A 26,866-nucleotide genomic window follows, 5' to 3' on the forward strand; every position below is an offset into this window, starting at 1 on the left:
TTAAGGTTACAAATTTTATCTAAATCCAAATATCATTAACGTTTTTAGTAAGCAATAGAGAAATTTATAAATTTTTACATACAAATACATTATTTTTACTGTGTGTATTAAAGAAACATTTAGTAAATAAAAGAATGAGAAATATGTTGACATCGCGCATTTTCAAGTTTTGTTTGACTAGTCAAGTTTTCGTAATTCGTTTATTTTTAGGTAAAATTCAAAGCCATTCAGAGGCTTAAAGATTTAAACCATTCAGAGGATAATTTAACATATTGGAATTATTTTAAGTAAATGTCGAACTGGGAGATTTATAATTAGTTGTCAAATCATTTGGATTAACTAATATTTTTAATACTAATACGTCAGTTAACTAATACGTCAATACTAGTTAAATGACGTATCAGTATTGATTTCGAAAGTGTAGACAGAATTGAATTAGAAAGTGTAATCAACAAATCTGTGTAACTAACAGAACGCGGAATTAAATTAGAAAATGTAACAAACAGAAAATTCTTGCAGATCTTTAGCTTACAGATAGAAAACTTCTATAAACTGTAGACAAGTAAATTTTCCCTTTACGTCATTATTATTACTGTGCATGAATGTTTCGATAAATACTTAGTGATAAAATTTTAAACATATAGTTAAAACATTTTGCTTTGTTAAAAATTTATCAAGCCTTCAGTTGCATTCAGCCCACATGCAATTACAGTTTGAGACCACTGGTCTAATGTACACAGAATTCTTTCTCATGAGTTACATTTTGCAAAATGAAACATGTATATTTTTATTGGAGCAGGTAGGCATAATGTAAAGACAGAATTTCTAAAACATTTTTATAGACTTCGAATGATTTTCAGTTGTTCCCTCCGGAATCATAAAAGTAAATAATTTGAGTAATTTTACAGTAAAAATTTTCTTATATATTTCGAAGTTAAGTAGCATACTAAACATTAAACATAGAATGTAGAAGTTATATCTCAATTAAACACGTTGATAACATACTGGAACATTTAGGAACTGGAATCTTTGGAGATTCATGACAATATCTTCAACAAGAATTCTCATTTCAAGTTTGCGCAAAGAATAATTTTTAAATAAGCTATGTAAGAAGTCACAATACGTTTTAAAAAAAATAAATTTATCAGATAAATTTTCAAGTAATTAAAGAAGACTGTCGCATTTAATAATGCATTTAAAAAAACTACGCATTGTTCAAAGAACATTTTGAAGATATTTGAGTTATGATATTACAGAACCTGTTTATGAAGCAATAGAAATATGTTTATTTATTTGTAGTTAAATACTTTATTATAATCGTATAAGGCACATTGGCTTCTATTGAGGCATAACAAACAAGTAGTTATGTTATAAGGTATTTCTCCCGCCTTCCTAGAATACCTTCGTAGTGTAATAGCCAGCACACTCGGCGCGTATTCGAGAGGTCAGTGGTTCGGAGATGGCATTGGTCATTTTTCATCTCTCCTGCTTCGACATAACATAATGTCTCTACAATGCTATTTCAGTGAATTAACAATCAGAGGGAGGCATGATGTGAAGTGGCAAATTTGAGGAGATACTATGCGTTATTCGTTCATTCTGACCGGACTGGAGCAACCGTAAAATAAAGATAAACATTTAAGTAGATAGAAATTATGAGAAAGTAATTAGAAAGATATAGAAATGTTAGCAAGCAGAAGAGGTGGGTGTCACACGGTATACTTTATACACACTGCTTATAATATTGAAGGGTATTGACATAAATAAAATTTATTGCTACTTACCAAAAATTATTAAAAACAAATTAAAATTTTAAAAGCCGTTTTAGGGTAAATTACTAAGTCTGCCAGTTGAATAGTGTCAATATTAAGTCAGATTTTTCTTAAAACCACTTACAGGGTTTTGGAACAAATCTTTCTTTAATATGATATGTGGTTACTTCTGGCAGAAATGCAAATCTCATATCTTGAGTAAAGTCTTAGAAAAATACACGAGATTTTTGTGGCAGTGAACTTTTCAGATCCTAGAGCGCCAATAATATGTACTTGAAGAGGTGTAATTCGATGGTCTAAGCCACACCATTGATGCCGACTGGGCTGAGTAAACTGGCCAAACCTTTCGTGTGATTATCGTTTATTTTTAAGTATTCTGACCTTACAGATTCTTTACATACAGCAAGCATTGTATTCATCAGCAAAGGGTATGGTCACCATTGTCCATAAATAACCGTATGCAGAAATTCAGTGTCTCGTCCACATATCCATGAGTGGTTGCAGAAACCTCCGTCAAATGAATGCAGTTCTGTGTTGCCAGTTTTGATAATTACACCCCATCTCAAACCATAACACAGTTTCCGTGAAAAAGAGATCTTGCGAGAAATGCAAATTGCAAGTTATTCCCTTCCAACCAGATAAAACATCTAGAACTGTTCAGGCTGCATCTAAAGTGGCTAGTAAACAATACCTGACCTCATTTCTCGTGACTCTGTTAACATGACGGCAATATAATCTTTGGAGGAGGCTACTTTGGAGAAGGCAATATAATCATTGGAAAGATAAAATGAATAGAACATAAACAGTTGGTTTTCTCGCATAAAGTAAAACCTCATGAGGCCTTCGTGTAGAAATCAGAAAAAGTTAATTCGAGCTTCTGTGGCAGTCGGAAGACATGTTGGGAAACTTCGTATTTCCACAACTAGAAGAGCTTCAGCCACATGTCTTTTTGCAACAAGATGGTGCACCACCTCATTGGGGTACATCGTTCGTAGTTCTTTGAATGACCATTTTACAGGAAGATGGATTGGCCGAGGAGGTCCAATTCCTTGGCCACACAGATTATCTGATATAACGCCGCTGGACTTTTTCGTTTGGCAATTTTCCTTTGGCGATTATCACTCAAACAATATCAACGTTTACAGGAGGAGAGTGTCGAACACTGATGACATAAAAGCCAGAATTACAACCGCAATAGCCTCTGTAGCTGCCGACATGCTTGCCGGTACCTGGCGTGAAATTGAATATCGACTTGATATTCTTTGTGCGACGAAGAGGGCACACGTGGAAGTTCATTGACAAAGGGCATGAAACTTTTTCATTCTATATAACCATTTATGATATTAATTTTAATCTATCTTTATTATTTTATGAGTTATTAAACATCAAAATGGGGCCGGGACTTTATAAACACCTTTTATTTCATGGGCTAACCTATGCTTAGAAGTCCAATATTTTTCTCAGTCCCGGATAATTAGGAAAAATAAATACATCAGAGTATACTGCTTAAGCATTTTAATCAGCTGATCATATGTTTTCAAATTATCCTTTGATTTTAATAAGTAATTTAATGTTTGCTTTTGTTTTGTATGACTAAATTAAATCTCAATTTTTTGTGAGTTTATGAGTTAGATTTATGTTTAAGTTTATAAGGTATTTTCTTCCTCCTGGAAGCATGCCTTCGTGGTGTTACGGTAGCAACCTCGGCGCGTATTCAAGAAGTCCAGGTTCGATTCCCGGGAAGAACATTGCTAATTTTTCACGTTTTCAATATCAAAATAACCTAATGACTCTACAGTGGTGCCTGAAAAAACGTGGTGGATGACGATTTTTCGCCACCAGGATCTGGCGACTGAGTCCCCTAATCCTCAGTCGCCCTTTAAAAGGAGAAGTATATTAGGTATTTTTCCCTCTTTGAAAGCAAACCTTCGTGGGGCAACTGTAACACATTCGACGCGTATTCCAGAGGTCCAGGTTCGAGTCCCAACGAAGACATTTCTCATTTATCATGTTTCTTGCTTCAAAATAACCTAATGACTCTACAAGTTTTTACCTGAAATTTAAAATTTATCTAAAGAGAATTCAGAACTTTTAGTGGTAAGATATATCTAAAGCCCTTGTAAACTTTAAAGAAATGCGAAGAATATTTTGTTACAAAACATAAATCATTGAAGTTTGTTTGTAATATTACCCATACTTAATAATAGTTTACTAATTAAGGCGAAATTACTGATTCTATGGAATCTCTACACCGTGAAGATTATCACCGAAAGATATATTAAAATACAAGAGAGATAAAAATAGTATCTCAAAGTTGTTTCTTAATCATTAAGGATGCAATGTGATCAGTTTTCAGGGAGACTGTGTCGGTTCAGATATGTGAAAAATAATTAAAATCTGAAAGCTGGCAAATTTTGCCTCTATAGTTAATTAGCAGTATCCGTTTCCCTTCAGAATATTAAATTTGGTTTCATAGCATTACCGCTTTTAATAGTTTATTTCAGCATTTAAGGCAATTTATTTTTTAATATAGTTTTCTAAATTCATATAAATCACTCCGCGATTATAAAGGCGCATCATTTGTTAATTATTTCGAGTTTCCGAAGCGAATGCCACGTGCGCATAATTAAAGTTCTCTTTTAAAAGTATTTCATTTTTCTTTATCGTTACCTCAAAGATTCTTTATATAAATTCTCATTTTAAAGGTATATTATGAGTGCGACTGCGAAGTTTAACTTTATTTATCCACATAACAGGAATTTATACATTTCCTATATTATTCATTCAACTTTGTAATTTATATTAGAAAGTAAAAAACGAATTCATGATTAAGTATATAACTCGGGAGAGAAAATGTTGATTTTCAATGTTGCAGCAGTAAATAAAATATATAAACTGGAAAAATTTTAAAGTCTTGTATTTCACCCAAACAATATAAACAGCTATGAAATGCCTCTCAGAAACTTCTTACAAATATGTAACGGTGTAGGGCGGCAAATAAATTTGGCCGTTTTTTAGAAAATCAAAAAATGACTTATCCGAGTAAGGTTTCCACATAAAGATTATCCCTAAAACGAAAAATAAAAGGATTTTAATTCAATTTTTACCGGCAGTTCGCTTTCTTAATATCACACTGTAAAAGTAAGAATGAAAGAATTTAAATTGTATATGACATTAGTACCCTTATATTATTAAAGCAATTATTCCTAATAACATAGCAGTTCTCACTTGCGCATCCTGTTTTAAATAGCTTAAATAGCTTTCGGATATATTAACGATAGTTATCTAGCGAAATTTTGAGCTAACACTTATAAAGAGGGAAGAACTGATAGTGTGATTACCTAACCCTTCAAGAGCAAATCACACTTTAATGCACCAAACTATTGCTTTTATATGGTTCTTTAAAGAAAATATGTGCAAAATACTAGACAATTTTTCGGCTGTCTGAGGGTTTTTTTGATAACTCCGTTGTTCTTGATAACCTTTAAAAATAAAAAGCAATTCGTGTTTACCATAGTTAGGACCAAATAGAAGCTAAATGATAAAAGACGAAGTTTGATTTTTTAAAAAGCTGAATAGAAATCCATATACGCTAAATAAACTAAATTGATCTAGATTGAGGTTTTGTTTTATTTTAAAATGGATTTAATGAAATACGGCGTTTGATATCAGTTCCAATGTTACACAAATATATTGCAATCATTGCCGCCTAAGAGAGGAATTGGCTAGTGACTCTGACTACCTTACCGGTGTCCACCGAAACCATCGTGGCAAAAACATCGTGGACGAAAACGACGTGAGGCAAAAATGTCGTGGAACAAAATATCGTGGGAGAAAAGAAAGCAAAGAGAAAACATCCCAGTTCTAAAACATCATGGTACAAAATATAATGGTAAAAAAAGCGCTTAAAAAAATTTCGCGGTTTCAAAACATAGTCGTTGAAAATATCGCTGTAAAAAATAAAATACCTACAAATCATCGCATGACGATAACATCGCACACATGGGTTTTCAGGATTTAAAAGTTGTAAATGCATGTTCGCGTAATGATTTGGGAACGCACGAGGGAAACAAGGATTCCTTTACATCACATCTATATTTCATACTTATGAAAGAACTACTAAATTTTTGCTGACAAAGTAAGAAGGAAACTTAAGCATTAAAAAATTGAAAATGGGTAGAAATTTAATGCAACTTATAGAACTTAATAATAGAATTTTAAATTTACATAGTTAATTAACAAAGGTCATTAATAAATTAATAATTTTTATAAAGTTTTACTGATACGTTTTTATGCAAAATACAATTTAAAAATGCTTAAAAAAAGGAAGATAAGCAACTGCATGAGGTCACTTCTATAAAAGTTGCTTAGTTAATTATCAAATAATTTTTTTTGACATTTGCTAATCTGATAATGTTTTAGTGAAAATTATATTTTGTTTTGTTTGAGTTTAAAGTGTTGTTAACGTTTTCATGTATACATTTTTAGATGTCGATTTGTTTGTTATGACGAAAGTCAATTGCATAATATGTCAGTATAAGATTTGGAAAACGCTTTCTTTTCTCCCACGATGTTTTGTACCACGACGTTTTCGCCTTACGTTGTTTTTTTCCGCTAAATTTTCCTCCGCGAAGAGCCCGGGCAAGAATCCCGGAGAAGGTATGGATGCTTGTAAATGTAAAGTGTCTGTGTTGCATGAGGCAGTCTAGCGGTGAGCCGAAGGTCCTCTCGAGATGTTGGCAGCTGTATGGTGCATTTTGTATGGTGCCTTTGATTTGTTTTAGTTATTTATTTCTTGATAAATTAGAAGAAAAATATTTTCTTTCTTAAATGTGAACACTGCTGAAGATGAGAATCCGAGAAAAAAATTTAGACAAACGTGAATGTTCATACCTGTAAGTAATTTGATGCGAAATTCTCTTTCTCAAGGATTAAAATTATTCTTCATCTATTTCATAAATAATTTGCACTTGCAATAAAACAATATGTACAGAACATATCTGTAACAAATGTTTCCAACGTTCACGTTACGGTTAAGGTAATTGTGCAGGCAAGCCTCCACATTTATTCAGCGTCAGGTGTACTAGCTGCGACCGCCGAGTGACAAGGCGAAATTGACAGCTACAACCGTTTCTCCTTCTTCTGCTGCTGGGGTCCGAATGTGTAGGACGGCTCTGGCTGTCCTCAACCCGGCTGATGCGTGTGCCATTTTTTCTTCTTTCTTCTCTTTTTTGACTGCCATCTCCGTTGCTGGATGTACAGCCATGGTATTCCTTCTAGTAAAGAAATTGGAATTGAAGATTCAACTAAATAGATCCATATACCTAACACCTGCCGAAAATTAATGATGTTCTACAACTTGAAAACTTCGAGAAGTCTTCGTGTGCACGTGTCTTCGTGTTCATCTTTCCTGATGATTTAAGAATTCGCCTTGTTCCTTTTCGAAAAATATATTGGTATAGCGAGCTAACTCAATTCCTGCCGTTAAATTTTGACTGTTGTTTTTCACCGAGACTTTGTTTTACGTTGATGGAATGAGATCTACTTTGATTGGAATGCAACTCGTAAGAGAAGTTCCGATTCAAAATTGTAGGACTGATATTCGTCTGTCTGGATAATTGCTTAAATTATGCTAATACTTATTCAAAATTTAATGGTGTGAAAGATATAAGAAATATTAATTGATTTGTGTTATTTGAATTGTCATCCTTTGGGGTAAGTCATTTTAATTTAAAATTTTAGATCACACATTTTCATCTGCACATTTTCAAGTATTATGGGTTATTGCGGTCACATTTGGCCTCGTAAACTATTTTATCATTACAATTTGGATATTATCACATTTGGCACATTTTTTTCTAACAGTAACGAATTTTTAAACATTCATTTTTCGGTTACGGTCAATCTGAGTTTCAAATGTTGCCTAACTTAAGAAGAACGACGTTGATTTCAAGCAAAGTGTTAGGTACAATTAATTTTTCTTTTATTATAAAGTATGGTTATACTAAATTGTTTTATGTACTTCTGTTTTGATAGAAAATTTTTAATGTTTACTTTTCTATGTACAAAATAACTTCAAGCGACATACAAATTCTACAATGAAATTTTAAAAAGGTAATTTTTCGGGAAAAAGGAAACTAAGTAAACGAAGGCAGAGCAGTTTACTTTGTTGCAGTGCTGGGCTTATGAAAAATGTAAAAGACTAAGAAATTCTTTAAACTACCTTGCACATCGCAAAGCGAGTATTTTTATAAATTCTAACTCACAAAAATGTGAAAGGCGTTGCATTGAAAAAAAGAGAGTCCAGATTTTTTCTGATGCGTTTACAGATGGTGGATGGTCACCTTTAAATAATTAAGTAATCTTTTTAATTTTTTTAGAAGTAATCTCTACTTAGAACATAATTGATAATGGCTCTTTTATAAAAAATGAATTTAAAAAAAATAAAATAGGTATTTATTTTTAAAATTACAGAAATGCAGCATTGCATTTTGTTTTTACGCTTTATGTAAGATGCTTTTTAGTTTTATTAATAAACAGCATAAGTAATAAAATATACAAGGGATACATAAAGTAAATTCAATATCTGTGATAACAAATAGAACGAATTAATAAAAAGCTATTATTTATGGCAACAAACGAGTGATTAAATAATATTAGAGGGATTTTTACCTTATATAAAATTGGGAGGGGGGGAATCTGCAACGATATATTTTCCTAAATTCGGGGGGGGATGAGCGGGAGGAAGAAAGAAAAGGCTTAATATATGTTTTGAAAAAAAAAAAAATAACACTTTCATTAATAGAAACACCAAGCTGAAGCCAATTTTTGTGATATATAAAAGGATGTTTCAAGTACATGTTGTTTATTTTGAAGGGTATCCTTTATTTTGCGAAAGGATATAATTTACTACTAAATCAACTTCGCATCGAATTTTAATATAATGAAATCCTCTTTTTGTAGTAATTTCAAAGGCAATTATCTCCAGCGCATTTATGGGAATTACAGGATACCTTCTCATTCAGAGAAAAAATAATCTCACTTCGATTTTCAGATACAATTTGAAATTCTAAACTCTTCTATACATAAGATATTGCTTGCAATACGTAGGCTAGATTTCATCACTTCGAGCATGCTAAGCATATTTTGATTTATAGTGTTGATCTTGAAATGTGCCGAAACTTTACTGTTCGCCAAAATATTCACACTGTGATCGCCAATAATCACAAATTACATGAAATTCGAAATTTTCAGACTCTAACTAAACAATTTTAATTTTCTTCTTTCGTAAATGTAATAGCTCAATCAAATATTTAAGTATTAAATAAATGCTCAAACAACTGATTTTTATTAACTTGAAAGATTTTATTCTGTGATAGGTATATTAACCGATCTATAGGTTGTAATTATTCTTTTTTTTAATCACTTAACATTTGTTTAACTAGTGAGAGTTAATTGTTAGTGTGACTAATGATTTAGAGCTTTCGTAATTATGTATCTAACCGTAAATAACGTCTAGTACGAGTAGCAGTGGTACACAGTTCTTGAAGAAATATAATGCAAAATAAAAACTTTTACAGATAATTAGAGAATCAGCGTATTGTACAGTGGATTGTCCAGCATTTATTTTCGTTTAATTTGCTTTCACTTCTCTTAATAAAAATAAAATGCATAAAATACAGTTCTCTTTAGACGCATAACACAAAATGTACTCAAAAATGCATCATTTAAGAAAGCTGAATTGCAGAATCATCATTTGGTGCAATGCAAATTAAAACATTTGAGTTTTATGATTTGATTATTTGATTTACATAACATTTAATTTATATTAGCAACTTTTACTGTCACTTCTCGCCTTCCGTTTTTCAGCCAGAATGTGAATTAGTTCGAGTATATGAAAGTGAGTGTTTGAGATTGTTAAGGCACAGCGTGTTTTGCCGCATGAAGGCCACATTGCTAGTTTTGCTATTTTAGATTAGAGTTTCTGTCTTCAGCGTTGCTATTTGCCGATAGTTAAATTCACGCCGGTGAATACCGAGACAACTCTGAGTTTAAATAATTCTGTGAAGCCGTTTGGTATTAGTTATTTAAATTTAGTTCTACATTATTAATTTTCTACTTTGAATTTCTCGCCAAGGGTTTTGGCGACTTTTGTAAGCGCCAAGAGTGTCTTCTGTTCAACTTATTGCGTTTAAAATAAAACTTTCGCACACTTCTCAAATTTCTATACTTTAATTTTTGACATAGCGAGTCTATCAAAAGTTTAAGTTGTAGAGACGTTAGGATGTTTGATGCTGAGAGACGTGCAGAAATGAACCGATGACAAGAGAAATGAGCAATGTCCTCGCCGAGACTCGAACCTCGGACCACTCAAATACGCCCCGAGTGTGCTGGCCGGTATACCACAAAGGCATGCTAAGAATGCGCAAGAAATACATTATAAAGTCACATTTTACAGTAGTGAAAGACGTTAAACTTTATAAACTTAAATAATAAAAATAAATATCAGGTAAAAAAAAAAAAAAATCAATGGACAGACCTAAGACTAATACTCCACTCTCTTTAAATGCAGAATATTTTCATTATATAGTAAGTTATTCTGAAAAAGGAACGATGCTTAGAAATCTAATTACGGCGAGTTCACGTTAATAACGCACTGGTGGAAAAAGGTCTTTCGACATAAAATAAAGCGCACATTGTGTAGTACAAGTACTGATTATTATTTTTAAACAAACTGGTTTATATGTAATAGTGTAATGTTAATATAAATATTTTACTTTAAACTATATATTATCGTAAAATGCGCATTTCAAGAATTCGTTTATTAATCTTTATTTAGGGAACTTCTAGTATTATTACATAAACAAGGTACCGTTGAAAAGTTCCATTTTGAAGAATATCATTTGTCCTTTTATTTGATGATGCATGCATATGTGAATATTAATCTATAAATGAAAAAGGAATTGATTTGGGATATATGATAGTTATATAGTAACAATATTAATTATAACGATATTATTTCATATATTATTTATTAAAAACACCTAAACCAATAAATAATTACAAGATTTAGAATTCATATTCAAGCAATGATGCGATGAAAACGCTAAAAGTCATGGAACAGTTATAAGTTTTCGGAGATTTATTTAAATAACAGTTATTTTTTTAGTTTAAAGCAGCTTTCCTTTAAGTCTCGTTTTCATCCACGCTTTCTTGCCAGAATGTTAAGCTAGCCCGCATATGTTCAAATCAGGTAGAAAGAAGTGATATTTACGGAAAGGTGATTTTAGAGAGCGTTTTATATCTGCTTGAAGGCCACGTTGTTATTTTGTATTACCAGCGATTAGATTTCTCTGGCTTTGAATGCTTCTAGCTACGAGTATTAACGTAAAAGCTCGTTCGTCAGCTACGTTTCGAGCGTACTCGTACCTTGAGACTTGTTTATGCCGACGTCTGCAAGTCTTCCTGCGCGTTAAATTATCTTATGAGCCGACGGGCTAAACATACATTTAAGTTTACATTCTGTTTTGAACTATGCCAGAAGTATTGGCTTTGTTTACGCCGAAGTGGGTCCATCTGTGAAATTATAATGAGTGAATAAATGGTTCTTTACACTCTTCTTTTGACTTCTTGTCGTCAATAAGACCCGAGAATAATTCCTCATACAGTCTTTTCGAGCTCGTAGCTTATGCTATTCAAGAGTACGAAAGAGTTTTTCATTTTGAATGACATTAACTTATCAACGATTTTTCTCAGAAGGTCTTCCTTCAGCTGCATTTTAAGGACGATGTAATAAATTTCATCTTTTCATCCGTGTTACGTGCGACATCAACAGAACTCCTAAATGCATTGCAAAGTTGATACTTCCATTCTAAATCAGCTTCAGGTTTAGAGAATCTTCAGTTTGGTTGATTTACGTTACCATAGCTTTCAAACCAGTTAAAACTGTCCACGAATTCTTGAAGTTTAAAAAGTGGATGTAGTACAGAAGTTTAATGCGGAATCTAATTTACTGTAAAAAGATTACAGGCCGCAACATCTTTAATTAATAAGAAGTAGGAGATACTGAGATTCACAGGTGAAGTTTGAAATAATGAGGACACAAGATATAAATTATGATAAAGTAAAGGGGCAAGAGCTAGAAGCAACAAAATAAAAGAATAAATAGATAAAAATTGAAAAGAGATAAATAAATCAAGTAAACGAAAGTTAAAGTTCAGCTATTCGCTGAATCCGATTACTTTAAAATGCACGATAAAGTGCTCAATTCGCAATTCCAGCTACACGTTAACAAGACTTTTCTCATGTTAAAGTTACACATTTAGGAAAACTGGAGTTCTATGAGAAATTTTCATCCATGAGTTAGTAGATCTTTATTTATTGCTTTTATAAGACACAGATAAAATGTCTTAATGTTAAAGGAAAATTATTTACATAAAAGCATTGTTTTTCTAGGAAAACGATTTTACATTGATTCACTTAATACGTCGTCCACAGTAAATGTGTTGTTTCACTTTTCATTCATTGTCATGTTGTCATTCGGCAAAATGCAAGATATTTTTTATTCAAATTTAATCTGCCTGTTAATGATATACAGACTAAAAAGCAACAGATGTGGTTCTTAATAACGTTATATTTTAAAAAATGTATTTATTTTGTGATACATCTAATTAAAAACGCTAAACGTTTTTTTGTAAAATTACGATATCTACTTTTTCACGTTAAAAACATACAGAATGTATACAACGTACCCATGTCAGACTAAATGTATGCTATAAAATCTGGTATCCTATAAAATATTTCACCTCGGCTATCTGTTTTGATAATTTCTAATGATAAACTGCATTATATCTTAATAGATCCCGCTTGGGCGATTAAAACTTAACATTTTTAGATTTTATAAACTAATTTTGAATGTTTTAATTCAGTTTTTTCTGTGCACATTTTAGGTATTCTAAGAAATTAAGTTTGATCGGGATATTAAAAAGCATTTTATGACATAAAAAATAGGAATGTTCATGATTTCTCATTTGGCTTACTGAAATAATTTAATTCTTTATTTTTGTTGCAATTAAAATCCTGGAAAATTATTCTTATAAAAATGTTTACACTGTCATTGCACTTCATTGCTCAGATGTCTATACAAAATGGAAAAATAATATCAAATACAAATATGCGCTTTACTTATATTCAGTGTTGACTCAGATACATATCTCTTTTAAATTCGCACTACAAGCAACATTTTACGCAATTTATGCAACTATGCGAGATATTTTGCGAAAGATTTAAATTTATGTGACGCTAATCATAGTACATGGAAAAGCAGAATTTAGGACCATAAACATAATTATCTCCATTCCTTTAGCTTTATGAAATTATGAGGAAATAGGGTAGAGCGCTTTGTTAAAGGAACTACTTCCTTCCACGGTAAGTCGTAAAGGTCAATTAACAGTTTGCTCTTTGGGCTGCGAATGGATCGCTCAGCTCTACCGCTTTGTTAACTACATGGCTCTAACACCTTAATTTAATCACAGCTAATCCTAACTTTAACAGAAGTAACATAGCATTAGCAAAATAAAAAAAATGACGGGAACAAAAGAATATTACCTTAAATGTTAAATTTACCCCATTACACGAATACTTTAAGAGTTAACTTTTTACCTTGAATATATATTTTTTTCCTAAGCAGCAATAATAATGAAAACCAAAGTGGCTATTTCGTGGAATGAATTCCAGAAAGAAGGGCACTCGTATTTAATTATGCAAGAGTTACTCGTTCTAATTGTCTCAGTTAGTGTGAATGAAACATGGTGGTAATTCGCTTCTGCACTTCTTAACTTCGAAACATAGATGTTTTCAACAGTGATTCGTAAATTAGTTTCCAGAATCGGTCCAAATTATGCACTATAGCTTGTAAAGTAGCTTGAATGGCAAAGTGCCTCAATTTAGAAATGAGAATAAATAAAATGATTATTTGGATATAACTATTTTATTCTCACCCACTTCTAAATGGATTGGTTTCTAATTTGTTGAACTTTATGTATTTATTGAATGTGTTGATTTTACTACATCTGGAAGATTTATTTATAACCAAATTTAGAAATACAAGAACCCCTGTAGCTAAAAGTAAAATGATCCAGTTTTGACCCATTTGCTAAATTATACATTTTTGTAGATCTATGCTCTCCATTTCGTTGCTTTTCAAGGGAACACATGAAGCGACCCTAAGCAGCATTTAATTGTATTTATCTGTCATGCAAAATCGTGAGGACCAGTGGAGTTCCGTTATTAGACGTGAGGTACTAGGCTACCTCCCTAACATTTTACCGATTAACACTTTCGTGTACACTTTTCATAACATTCAAAATCATTAAAAGAAGTATCGTTTTACCTTTTTTTAAGAGTCTGGTTTTCGTACGAATAGGAGGAGCTTGGTGTTAGTGTTTGGTGTACTTAATTATGGCAAAGCACATAGGGCTATCTGCCTAAGAGGAGGGATGTCTTCGTGGAGGACTTTCTAAGGGAAACTGGCTCGTATACACGTTACACATGGGGAAAACCACGAAAACGCCCATGCAGCCAGCCCGTTCGCGGGATTCGAACCTCGTACCGAACTACCAGTGCTCAGCGACTTTACCGCTCGGTCGCGGGTGGGCCTAGGAGGAGCTTGTGTTCTGTCGGCTGTACGCGAGGAATGACTAGTTCCCTTTCACATATTCCCATAGCTCCGTAGACGTGCTGGAGGTAACTCATATGAAATTTAAATTTTCTTATAAATTTTATAATAAAAATTACCTTTTATTAAAAATCTTCTTCATAAAAGTGTTCTTATATACGTTAAAGAAATTGAAGAAAATGTATTGCTGCGTTAAATCCACGTTTACGTGATAAAGAGGGAATCGGTAACAAAAGCTGGTTCTCACATACAGATCATTAACCAATTGCCAGCGTTCACAACAATATTTTCTTGAAAAAAAAAAAAAATATGTGATAAAAGTTAGCGCTATATCACATATTCTCATTACCACAAGTATGAAACATAACACCCGTTATTAAAAAAAATGATGTTATGCACGATTTCTTGATTAACGATATACGAACTAAAAATTAAACTGTTTTGCTTGCGTTGTGCTCTTTCTGAATTGAAATGTTTTTATCTAACTATTTATTTTTATGACAGCCATCAGATTAAAAAAATAATAATACACCACATGACTTCCTTGTATGGAATATTAAATTATACGCATTTTTTCTTTCATTTCATTTAAAATTATTGAATTGAATTAAATTTACTTTGTAGATAGCCCATAAACCACAAGAGAATAAATGCACTCTTTAAAATTCACAATATTTGTTTACCATAGCGACACTCTGGCCCTAGGTTCACTTAACAGCGTTACATTTCATTCATTTTATAACTGAGAATGCACAAACTTCACATCATCTGAAGAATTATCTAATCATTGCCCCATATTCTATTCAAATACTATAATAAATCTAAAACTATGTATAAAAGAAATTTTTAAAAAGGAAGAAAGAGAGAGTTTTTCACACACAATTTAGTATTGCTTATTCAATTAATTCAGTTTTCACTTCTCGACAACGCAAAAATACATAAAAACTGAAAATATCTGCATTGAAAATTATGAAACACTCAATTCCTCGAATAAATTTCCGAATGGATTAAGTATGATTTAAGTCGCAATAATAAAAGAAGGCGTTATCTTTGTCATTGCGAAGCTTAGTTTCTCTAGATTGGCAACAAATCACTATTCTGCTGTAACAAATGTAAACAAACATGGCCGCCGTGGAAAAAATAATTAGGCTTAGCGGCACTTAAACAAATTTAAGTTGTTGATAATTCTAATAATATTGCTTGCAGATTTATTAAAGGCATAAAAACCTTAACAGGAAGATAAAAACAACGTAATTCAATCATTTTAAAGCAAAAAAAAAAAAAAAATGCACAATTTACAAACATATAAGAATAAAAAAACTGATATTACTGAGCCAAGTAACAAAGTGGATATATATATACATATAATATATATATACATATATATATACATGCATATATTTATATACGTTTGGTTCGGTCGATTGCAACCAAAATACCAGGTGCACATCTGCATGTTATAGCAATCGTATATATAGAACTTCAACGTTCTAGGGCTACTCGTTTTTGAGTTATGCGAGACACGTACACCCACAGATGCTACGAAAAGTACTCTTCAGAACTCATTTTAAAGCAGATTTACAATTTTTTGCTGGGAAAAGTGTCCTTTATTCTGTCCTTACGTACGGATGTCCCGCAAAAGCATCGTTAAATTGCATTCGATAGCGGTCAAAATGGATATTTTCGTTGAAATATAATACTTGAAATTTCTACCGATTACAATTCTTCCTTTTTACCTCGCACAAGGAAGTAAAAAGGATATTGTGGTACGATCTCTTTGACTTCCTCTCTTCATCATATTTTCAGAAATTTGTCAAAGAACGTTAACAAATATTGTACTCATAAGGCTTCAAATTATATAATTAATTTTTAATTTTCTTATTCAATATACAATAAACTCTGCCTTGATGACCACTTCTGAAAGTGGCATGCAATTCTGAGAACATAATAAAATACTAGCACGTAATTTCTAAAGATGACCACCATCACTGTCCATATTTAAATAATTATAATTGTTCTTACTAAATCTTTTACATATATACTTGGGCCCACCAGCGGCCGCGCGGTAAAGTCGCTGAACACTGGTAGTTCGGTCCGAGGCTCGAATCCCGCGAACGGGCTGGCTGCATGGGTGTTTTCGTGATTTTCCCCATGTGTAACGTGTATACGAACCAGTTTCCCTTAGAAAGTCCTCCACGAAGACATCCCTTCCCTTAGGCAATTAGCCCTAGCGTGCTTTGCCATAATTAAATACACACCACACCATATATACTTGGTGTCATATCTGATTAGAAATTAAAAATCTTACAGCACTTTCTATTACTTATAAGATTTAAAATTAACCGTGCAATGAAAGCCCCGCTGAAGGTTTAATTTTCGCCGAAATTAGAATGCCGGGGGACGAGCAGCCCAGGAGTCTGCCCGAGGGAAATTGCAGAATGGCGGAGTTCCAGGCCGCCGCCTCGGGGTCAGCCTTTTGCTAATAGTCTCTTATTTTGTTCTTTTGTTTTACAGATTTTCCTTCCCTGCAATGTATCCTACAACTGCAGTATGAAAAATGTGATTGTAAAGGAATCCAGTGAACAATTCGGAGCTCCCATAATTGTAGAATGTTAAATCATTATACGGTATGTGCCTGTTTATTTTGATATTTCAGCCAAAAATGTTAACGTTGATGACAGCCACTGCCCAAATGAAACAAATTGTAACTGTAAACCTTTAATGTCTTCAATAAAGGTTAGTTTAATTTTACTTATTGTATTTGTATTCTAATTAATTTTAATTAATTTTACACTGGAACTTAGTCATAGTATGGGTTACCTGCAATTTTTTCCCCCACAATGCAATCTATATTGTCTGATTATAATGATGTATGTTCATCTTGATTACTCTTGCTAGAAAATGTTTACTTATGTTGCACAAATTTGCACAATTACCTACTACAGTATGGGTATTAAAATGAATTTTCAATTGCACAGTAATGATATTTAGTAGTAATTATTGCATATGATCTTATGTTATATTGTTCTATACTTAATATAGAAAAATTGTTTGCTTTCAATGAAATACAAGCAAGGAAGCAAGCGTCCGCATGAGGCAAACAATGCACATGCACTGTATACCTCCATTTGTATTTTCATTTTTCGGCTGGAAGCAGGCAGCTATAACGCTGTAGGTTACATGCTTACATTGTATTCACTGCATTTGACTGCAGTGTAATAACTTCAGTTATCGCGCAGTTCTTTTTATTTCTCTCCAATTTTATACTTTTTGATATTTTTAAACCATTTTTAATTATCTTGTAGAGTCATTAGGTCCTCCAGAAGCAGGAGACGAGAAGAATATGCTATGCCCACGCATAGCATGGTGGAAAGGAAGGAGAAAATACCGCCTTTTTAAAGGGCTACTGGAGATTTGGGGATCCAGTCGCCAAATCCTGGTGGTGACGAATTATTGTTCACCACCTTTGAGTTTGGGCGTCACTATACAGAATTTCGTTGCAAGGGTTATTTTTAATTTTGAAACTCTTTAAAGTCTTGTTTTCCACTTACAATTCCATACCACAATGAGGTTTTAGGAGCGCGTTACATGTAAACGAGGTAGAAAGAGTATATTAAGAAAGTTTCGCTTACTTCCAAGAGAAGAGCTTCGGCGTCCTTATTGCGGTCAGCGCTTTGTTAAGCTCACAGCGCTTGGCCGTACAGTATGTGCCTGGTGATGTTCTTCCGCTAATTTGATTAAGGAATAACTAAATTAGGTAACTGTATATAGCTTCGGCTAAGTCAGTTTAGTTTAGAATTAGATATCTTATTTTCTTATCTTGAGTTTAAAGTCCAAGTGGAGGCTTTTCTGTAAGCCCGAGAAGGGGCCGACTGTCATTATTTCTTTGAGTGAATAAGAGAGTATTTTAACCCTTCACGGGACTTTCTCTTCTCTGTCAATTACACACTTAGTGATAATTCGCTACAATGTTATTCAATAAGTTCCACTACCTTTAGCGTAGACAAAGTAGTCAGGAACATTACAATGTTTTTGATGCTGGAGTCGTGAAAAATGTGCAATGACTTCGCCAGGACTCGAACGTGGAGCTCTCGAATGCGAGCCAAGTATCTTACCGTTACATCACGAAGGCGTGCTAGACGAATGGAGAAAATACCTTATAAACTAAAAACAGTCTAGTGTTGAACAGTGAAACAGTCTAGTGTCCTTTACCAGATATTTTAAACTGACCGAATTCAAAACGTTTTACCTAAAAATAATTTTTCTGTTATTTATTACTGATGTCAGGAACGTGATTTTATTTCGTTGCCGTACAATGAAGATGACAAAGAAGGCAGACCTTTTGCCATCATATGTATATATATATATATATATATATATATATATATATATATAATTTATTTCTTAAACTATATTGATTAATTGATTATATTATCTTTTAAGTTTAATTACAGAAGAATTATTTTAGAAGAGTGAATCCATACTGGTAAGTTATATTTTGAAAGATGTTTTAATTAATCAATATAGTTTAGGAAATAAATTATTATTAACTTACTTTGCAGCAATTGCGCAAGTAGTAGTAAATTGTTTTCGCACTAAATGAATTTAAGATGATACAACATTATATATATATAATGGTATTCATTTAATGATATTTTGATCGAATACATTTCTCTTTTTAATAATTCGCTAATGAAAGCTGATTGGGTTTCGTTTAATTTGCGCGAGTTTATTACTTTCGTAACTACAAGCATTGTATGAAAATTGTTTCTATGCAAATATCACTACTATTTATCCTTGAACAATAGCATAATTTCTTTACTTGCTTTCTATAAAGGAGCGGTATTTGGTCTAAATTCATTCTTTTTACTTTACTTCAGTGGTTAAAATGGCTAAAGTAATTGATATCTAATTCCTTACGCGTATTCGTGAAAGTTAAAAAACGCACTTTTTTAAATACGTTTTATAATAGGATACTTTTCTATAAGAGTTTCATTAAAACTGCTAATTCGCCCAAAAAAAAAAAAATACTTAGTGGCAATTAACTATAATTTCGTTAGCATAATACAGCAACACACAAAAGAAGCAAATATAGTTTGTACCTATTCTAAGGAAAATACGAAACTGCATAATAAAGCCGAGAAAAACTATACATTTTCTGAAGTTATTTTTAGCAGCATTTATGCATATTACATAAATCAAAGAAGCAGTGCTTTTATCTGAGCCACTTCATCCAGTTGAATAAATAATTTTACTTTAATGCAAATAGTTTTAGATCTGCACTTTTTTAATTTTCTATTGAATGAAAATCTTTCCTTTCATATGCAGATTACATTTAATGACTTTTCAGATTTTAAAGTTTGAATTTCTTTAAAAGTTATCATTTGAATTCATTACTAGAAGCTAAGTTGAAATTGAGCTCAAATAAAAGGAACAATATCGTCTGTTTTATATGCAGACAATCGCAATAAAATGCAAATAAATGAAGACTTAACCAGTGTAACTTAGAATTAAAATAGAAGCGATATTCTATGATTAAAATGCAAATACAAATTTATGATTTTTACAATTTAAAATCATCACACAGTCCTTTGTATCTTCATTTATTTTGGAATGCATTCTTGCGTAATCATCATTAAACACAAGAAAACGGAAATAGCATAATTACAAGTTTTTAAGGACTTACAAATTTTACTTTATTAATTTATACATCCATAGTGCTGACTGCAATGCGAGGCTTAAAAATATCACTAATGTGTGTATTGAGACATTCTTACGAAATTCCTAGCTTCCAGTGAAGGGATCATCATATCAGATCATCTGGACAAAATGTATTACAGCCTAATTTTAGGTTATTATCGTGAATATCCTGTAAATCTGTAATATCAACATATGCAACCAACAATCTTAAGCATTTTTAATGGGCAGAGATAATTCTCAAAGCCCATCAATACATGGACGGTTCGACCAAAAAGACCGTTTTATTCGACTATTAGGGCTTTTCTAATATCCATTCTTTTGTAGAAAGGATGAATATTTATGTATGTCTGACATTCAATGCCCAAATATTAATTCATTATTTGATATACAAACTGAGTTTTGCAATTAAATGTACTTAGCGTATATTCCGGTGCATCTACGCGCACTTATAAATTCAGACTACTTAAAAAAATTTTTTTTTGAAATATTCTTCGTATAACGCGCACCATTTTCTTTAAGAAGAAATTTGAAAGATACATCTGTGATGCTCTTATCTTTTGAAGTCATTCATTCTAAAATTTTTCCAAGGCATTCGAACAATGGCATACTGAAATGACAAGCGATAACGGAAACAATATATGTGTGGGGGAATGCTCGAGGAAGCAAATAATTATGTAAAGAGGGTGAGCACTATTCTATGCAGGGGTACACAAGAATGTTATTCTAGGGTTTTTGAGAAAAGAGAAACAGTTTTGGTAAGAATGCACTCCCCCCCCCCTGAATGAATTCACATAACAGACGTTTTGCCTGAATGAATGAAAGCACACTAATTAATAAACTTTACGTAAAAGAAATTATCCAGCAATGAAATTTTTTAAGGTTGCAGAGACATTAGGTTTTTTCGAAGCAGGAAAGATGAAAAATGAGCAACGCCTTCGCCGGGAATCGAACCGCGGACCTCTGGAATACGCGCCCAGCGTGCAAACTACTACACTACGAAGACATGCTAAGGAGCTGGAGAAATACCTTATAAGGTGTGTCATCTCTTTTTCTTAAATAAAGAGCACTTAGGTTCATGCAGAAATCTAATTTCTTTGTGCGCTTCTTTTCCTTATTTTTAAATGTATCATTTTTTATATCCGGAATATAACGCGCACCCGTTAATTTCGATATTAAATTTTGTATTCAAAGTGCGCGTTATTCGCCGGAATATTAACTAAAATGAAGCCTTTTTTGTTGTTTTTTAATCGTCTAATTTTGTTCACAGTGTAAGAATAATATTAAGAAAATAACAAAATAATAATGAAAAACATTCTTATCTGCTTTAAGTAAGAGCAATATATTCTCATCTTTCACGTGCCTTTCTTTCAAACATCTGCAGATTAATACCTAATGTTTGGCGACAAAGTCTTACATTAGCATTAGCGAAAATGATATTCGTTAAATGTAATCAAAAAGAAAAATCACTAAATACGAGAAAAAAATTCAGCCTCTGCCACTTCCTGATAGAAGTTAAGGTGGAAGCTAGGCCTAGCCTCTGTCATTCATCTTCATTACTCCTAGACATTATTTGAGCAAGTCTCTTTTTCTTTGTTTCTGTTCTTATTCCGACTACTTGCTTTTCTTCTTTTATTTCTTAGAGCAAGATGCGTAAGAGTAAAGTGTGGTTATAATGTCTGTGTATTTTTTGCTTTTATGCGGTCATTATGAGACGAGTTTTTCTCCTTTTTTATCTCTGTTCTTAAGAATCGGCTGTGCTTCATTGTTAGATCTAGTGAAATTGCTACATTTTCATTTACCAGAGAGTTAGAACTCCGGCGATCAATTCTAGTATAGCGAGGCAGCTAATGTCTTAGAGGGCGGTCAAAGTGTGATATTTATAGCTCCCATTTTTAGGACTATAAACTAGTTGCATAATATCCTAGAGAAAGCATATATTTATTATATTTAAGAGAATACATACGGTATTTTGAACCTTATTCACGAGCATTCAAGTTGAAACTGCTTTTAGATACCTCTACATGGAAAATTTTGTAAGACGGTATATATCTGAATTATAATGAGACACGCTTTTCATGCTTCGTGAATTATATTTGGAATAAATTAACGTATAATCTGTTTGGTTAAAGAGAGTAAAAGTCACGCTCATTAAAATCTAACTGAAATTTAAGAAATTGCGAATATAGATTAACTCAAGTTAACGAAATTTATTTCAGAAAATGCATACAGAAGGGCTAAATCCAAAACCATATTTTTGGAATAATAGATTACAATCAAATCATTCCAGTACTTTAATAACAGACTGGAAAAAAAGTAAATAAAGAATATGATCTAAATGCTTGAATAAGAAATTTTAATTGACATGCAACTTTAAACTAATGGGGCCAAAAGTGACAGAGCGGTAAAATCGTTGAAGATTGCTAATTCGGTCCGAGGTGCGAATCCCGCGAACGGGCTCACTGAATAGGCTTTTCCGTGGTTTTCCCCAATTGTAATGTGTATACGAGCCAGTTCACCTTAGAAAGTCTTCCACGAAAGCCCCCCTTCCCTTAGGCAGATAGCCTTCGAGTGCTTTGCCGTAATAAAAAAAAATAATAATAATTAAAAAAAAAAAAAAAAAAAAAACTTTAAATTCACGTGAGTAATGCAGAAACGTTAGCAAATTTGATATATAATAAGAATTGTAACAGTTTTAAATATTAAATCTTGTAGTTTAAAATAAATAATTTAATTAGATGAACATTAAGGTATATGCGAATGGTAATGTTTGAAACCAGGTTCGAGTGCCACGTGAGACTCTCGCACGAAGAATTTTTTTTTTTTTTTTTTTTTTTTTTTTTTTTAATGTTAGAATTCGTTTCTTCTTGTTGTTTTGTATGTCGCCATTTTGAGTGCTAAATAAAGTTTTTTCTGTGTTCCATCATTGGAGTTGCTTCATATTGCCAAAGAAATATCACAGTCATAATTATTTTCGGAGGCACCGACCGAGATCGAATAATCGTGCGTATTTTAATTTTTTTAGTTCATCACTCAACATAATATTAGTGATACCAGATTATTACTTCCTGTTAATATTGAATTGCTTTATTTTATTAATTCATCACTGAACGCAACATTAGCGATACCAAATTATTACTTCCTGTTAATATTGAATTGTCTTATTTTATTACCGTTTTGGATATTATTTTTAATATTCATTTTAGTTGTCCAGAGCGTAGATATATATATTGCTCTATGTTGTTATTCTTATTTTAGTCACAATTTATGTGGTAGAGAGAATGAACTTCATATGATTTAAATATTTCATTTTTGAGGATACGTATTTAACAGAGTGAAATTAATTCCGTGATTCCTGACTGCATTAATTAATTAAAGTACTTGGATTGAGCTATTTTGAGGAGGTATAAAGAACACAGTGTTCGTTAATTTTAAACATAGAAACAATGCCTTACTTAGGAAGAGCTCGTAAGGAAGATTTGCAAAATCTCGCGGCTGAACTGGGAGTTCATGTGACTGCAGATTTGAAAATAGTCGATTTAAAACAGAAAATTGTTGAAAGTAGAGATTATGTCGAAGTATTCGTCAAAGGAGTCTTAGACACTGTAAGGATTATGTTTATTTTAATAACATTTAAATTTTATGTTAAAGTTCCTTTCCTGTCAAATTCTTAAGTTTAACTTACTACTTCTGGCCAGAACGTATTTTTGGAATCTTGCTGAATATTTAATGAGGAGAAGCGGTATTTAAACCACGAAGTTACTTTCAGAGGCAGAGAAAATCAGAGTTTCTGATTTACGCGCGTCTGCCTTTTTGTCCACTCTCTCTCTCTCAAAGCTGTTATTACGCTCGGTCATACTCAGGCCCTTGCTAAGCTTCGCAGTCAAATAAGTTAGGGGCCAACTCGATTTGAACCTTGATAGCTTCGACTATATTTCTTTTAGTTAATCTTAGTTTTAGTTTAATTCTTAGTCTTTCTGATCAAGATTTGATGGTGATTGACCAACTTAAACGTCGAGTTCCTCCTGAAATTCGAGATCATTTTCTTGATGAGTGAATGAGTAGAGATGATGGGTAGAGATGATTTCATCTAAAAAATTAGCTGAAAACCTTGATGTATATGAAAACGTTTGCGGAAACTTTCAAAAACGGCCTGTAGTGTATCGGCAGAAAGAAAGATACAATGCACTAACTCAAGGTAAATTGAGTTCAGATAATAAAAATAAAACTGAAAAAAAAATTGTCATCAGAATTTAATTCGCAAAGCTGGTTTCATAGACCTGGAAGTCCACTTCCAGATGATAAATGTGGAAAACAAAAGACGCCACAATGCTATCAGTGTGGGTCCTATCAACATTTAAGACCCCAATGTCCAAAACTTTAGAATAGTACTGAATCTTCTGCTAATCTTAACAGAATTAGTGCAAAACCAGAGGATAAATTTCTATTATCTTATACTAGTATGGGTTACGTAAATGGTCAAATTCCTATAGTAAGGGATTCAGGTGCTAGTATTGATATAGTTTGTCGCAAATACATCACGCCGGAAATGCTGACAGGTGAAAATGTGTGGTGCAACAGCCATTAGATTTGAATCCAACCTGTTTACCATTGGCTGAGATCGAACTAAATTGCGATCTTGGGCGACTAATAACTAAGGCTGCCATTATTAGAAAAGAACTCTACAAAGGAAGGTATTTATTAGGCAATCGAACTTTTGTATTGTTGAATAAACAAAGAAAGGAACCTGATAGTCATCCTCACTAGGTTAATGCCGTCTCTACTAGAGTTCAAATGAAAAGAAGAATAGCTGAAGAGAAGATCTTGGAACCGATTAAGGAATAAAATAAAGCACCCAGAGATGTCTTTGAAGAAGAAGTTAAATTACCGGAATTAAACGTGGAAGATGTTCACGAAAATTTGAAAAACGATAAAGAAATTAATATTGAGAATCATTTTGCAATGCAGCGTTATTATCATCTTTCGACTTTTGATTTAATATCAAAGCCGCTACTAATAGACGAAGAAAACAATTGTCGAAAGCAAATGACAATTGAATATTATCCGAAAGGCACAAATGAACTGAGGAAAGGCTTTGCTGTGAATTATAGCCGAGGAACTGGTCCAACGTGGAAGAGATCTAGGCACCGTCAAGAAAAAAAAGGAAGACTAATTTGAACAATGTCCATTCTTCCTATTTAAATGTGGTGTAAAAATATTTGTTTAAAACTTAAAATTTTTGGTCAGAAATTTGGCAACTTATGAGAGAAGTTACCTTTTCTCTTTAAGCAATTGAGCAAGCCGAGCTGATAAACTTTCGAATTTTACTTTTCCCTTCGGTAAAAGTCTCTCCGTTGGGGGAGAGGTTGTATAAATCTTGTAGTTTAAAATAAATAATTTAATTAGATGAACATTAAGGTATATGTGAATGGCAATGTTTGAAATCAGGTTCGAGTGCCACGTGCGACTTTCGCACGAAGAATTTTTTTTTTTTTTTTTAAGTGTTAGAATTTGTTTTTTCTTGTTTTGAATGTCGCCACTTTGAGTGCTAAATTAGGTTTTTTTTTGTGTTCCATCATTGGAGTTGCTTCATATTGCCAAAGAAGTATCACAGAATATTCCTACTAGATATTTTCTTTAAAATTAGTTAATGAATGTTTCGTAAGTTTTCATATATTTGCTGTAGGTTCGGATGTTTATTTTTTGCCACCCAGCGGCCGAGCGTTAAAGTCGCTCAACACTGGTAGTTCAGTTCGACAGTCGAATTCCACGAAAGGGCTCGTTGCATAGGCTTTTTTGTGGTTTTCTCGATGCGTAATGTATATACGAGCCAGTATCCTTTAGATAATCCTCCACGAAGGCATCCTTACCCTTAGGTCAATATCCCTCGAGTCTTTGCCATCATTAAAACCATACCAAAAAAGACGTTCATTTTGTAGTAGCTCTGATCGCTGTAGTGCTTTGCAGTAGTTGCTACTATACCGATGGGATCGAATTCGAATCCCGGAGAGAGGCATGTTTGTAAGAGCATAGTTTCTATACACATGACTGGACTTAAAATATTGGTGAACCAAAAATGCTCATGCGTTTTTTTTTTTTTTTTTTTTTTTTTTTTTGGGAGGGTCAGGTAAAGAAAGAGGGATGAAAGATTCACAGATCCACCCCTCTGCGTTCTCTACGTCAAAATTGAAGTTCTACAGTTAGTGCGGCGAGACTACATCTGTATAACCAATGGCGAAATTCTTGTGTCCCGCTCACTTCTTCCTGTCCTGTTATTTTTGTATTAGATTCGCAATCTCAAAAATAAACTTCTGAATTTCTTGAAATAATAACCGAAGCTTGCCATATATAAATCATGCATCCGTAATTTATGCGATGAAATAATGCATATACGTAGAAATGCATATCTTAAATAATGCATATAATACTAGATAAAACGAGATGAAAAAATATATTAAAAAAAAGTTTCAGATTTTAAATTACGTCCAAAGGGGCACTTTTTAACATTTTGTGTGTTACCTTTATTTATTAAATATCATGTTCTTGGCACTTAAACCATAAAATTCACTTCAAGACAATATCGAAAAATAATTTTAAATCGAGTATATCTTTAAAATTTCCGATACATAGTCTCACGCGCTGGAAATTAAAATGCTTTATCTGTACAGTGTTGCGATTGCTCGTTTTGAAATCTTTGAGTTTGTTAATCAAAAAGTTTTAC

General features: G+C 32.6%; 1 protein-coding gene and 1 long non-coding RNA gene across 3 annotated transcripts in view; one reads left to right on the forward strand and one right to left on the reverse strand.

The window, feature by feature from the left end:
- LOC118191245 (contactin-5-like) overlaps positions 1-26,866 on the reverse strand; it is a 554,648-nt gene that overhangs the window by 46,071 nt on the left and 481,711 nt on the right. The window lies entirely within an intron of this gene.
- Positions 6,911-17,199, forward strand: LOC118191247 (uncharacterized). Its single transcript, XR_004758552.2, has 2 exons — positions 6,911-7,487; positions 16,963-17,199. It is a non-coding gene; the product is annotated as an uncharacterized LOC118191247 (long non-coding RNA).

The sequence above is a fragment of the Stegodyphus dumicola genome, chromosome 3 (genome assembly GCF_044657685.1).
Source record: "Stegodyphus dumicola isolate Sdum_Otavi_A_Nest chromosome 3, ASM4465768v1".
NCBI lineage: Eukaryota > Metazoa > Arthropoda > Arachnida > Araneae > Eresidae > Stegodyphus > Stegodyphus dumicola.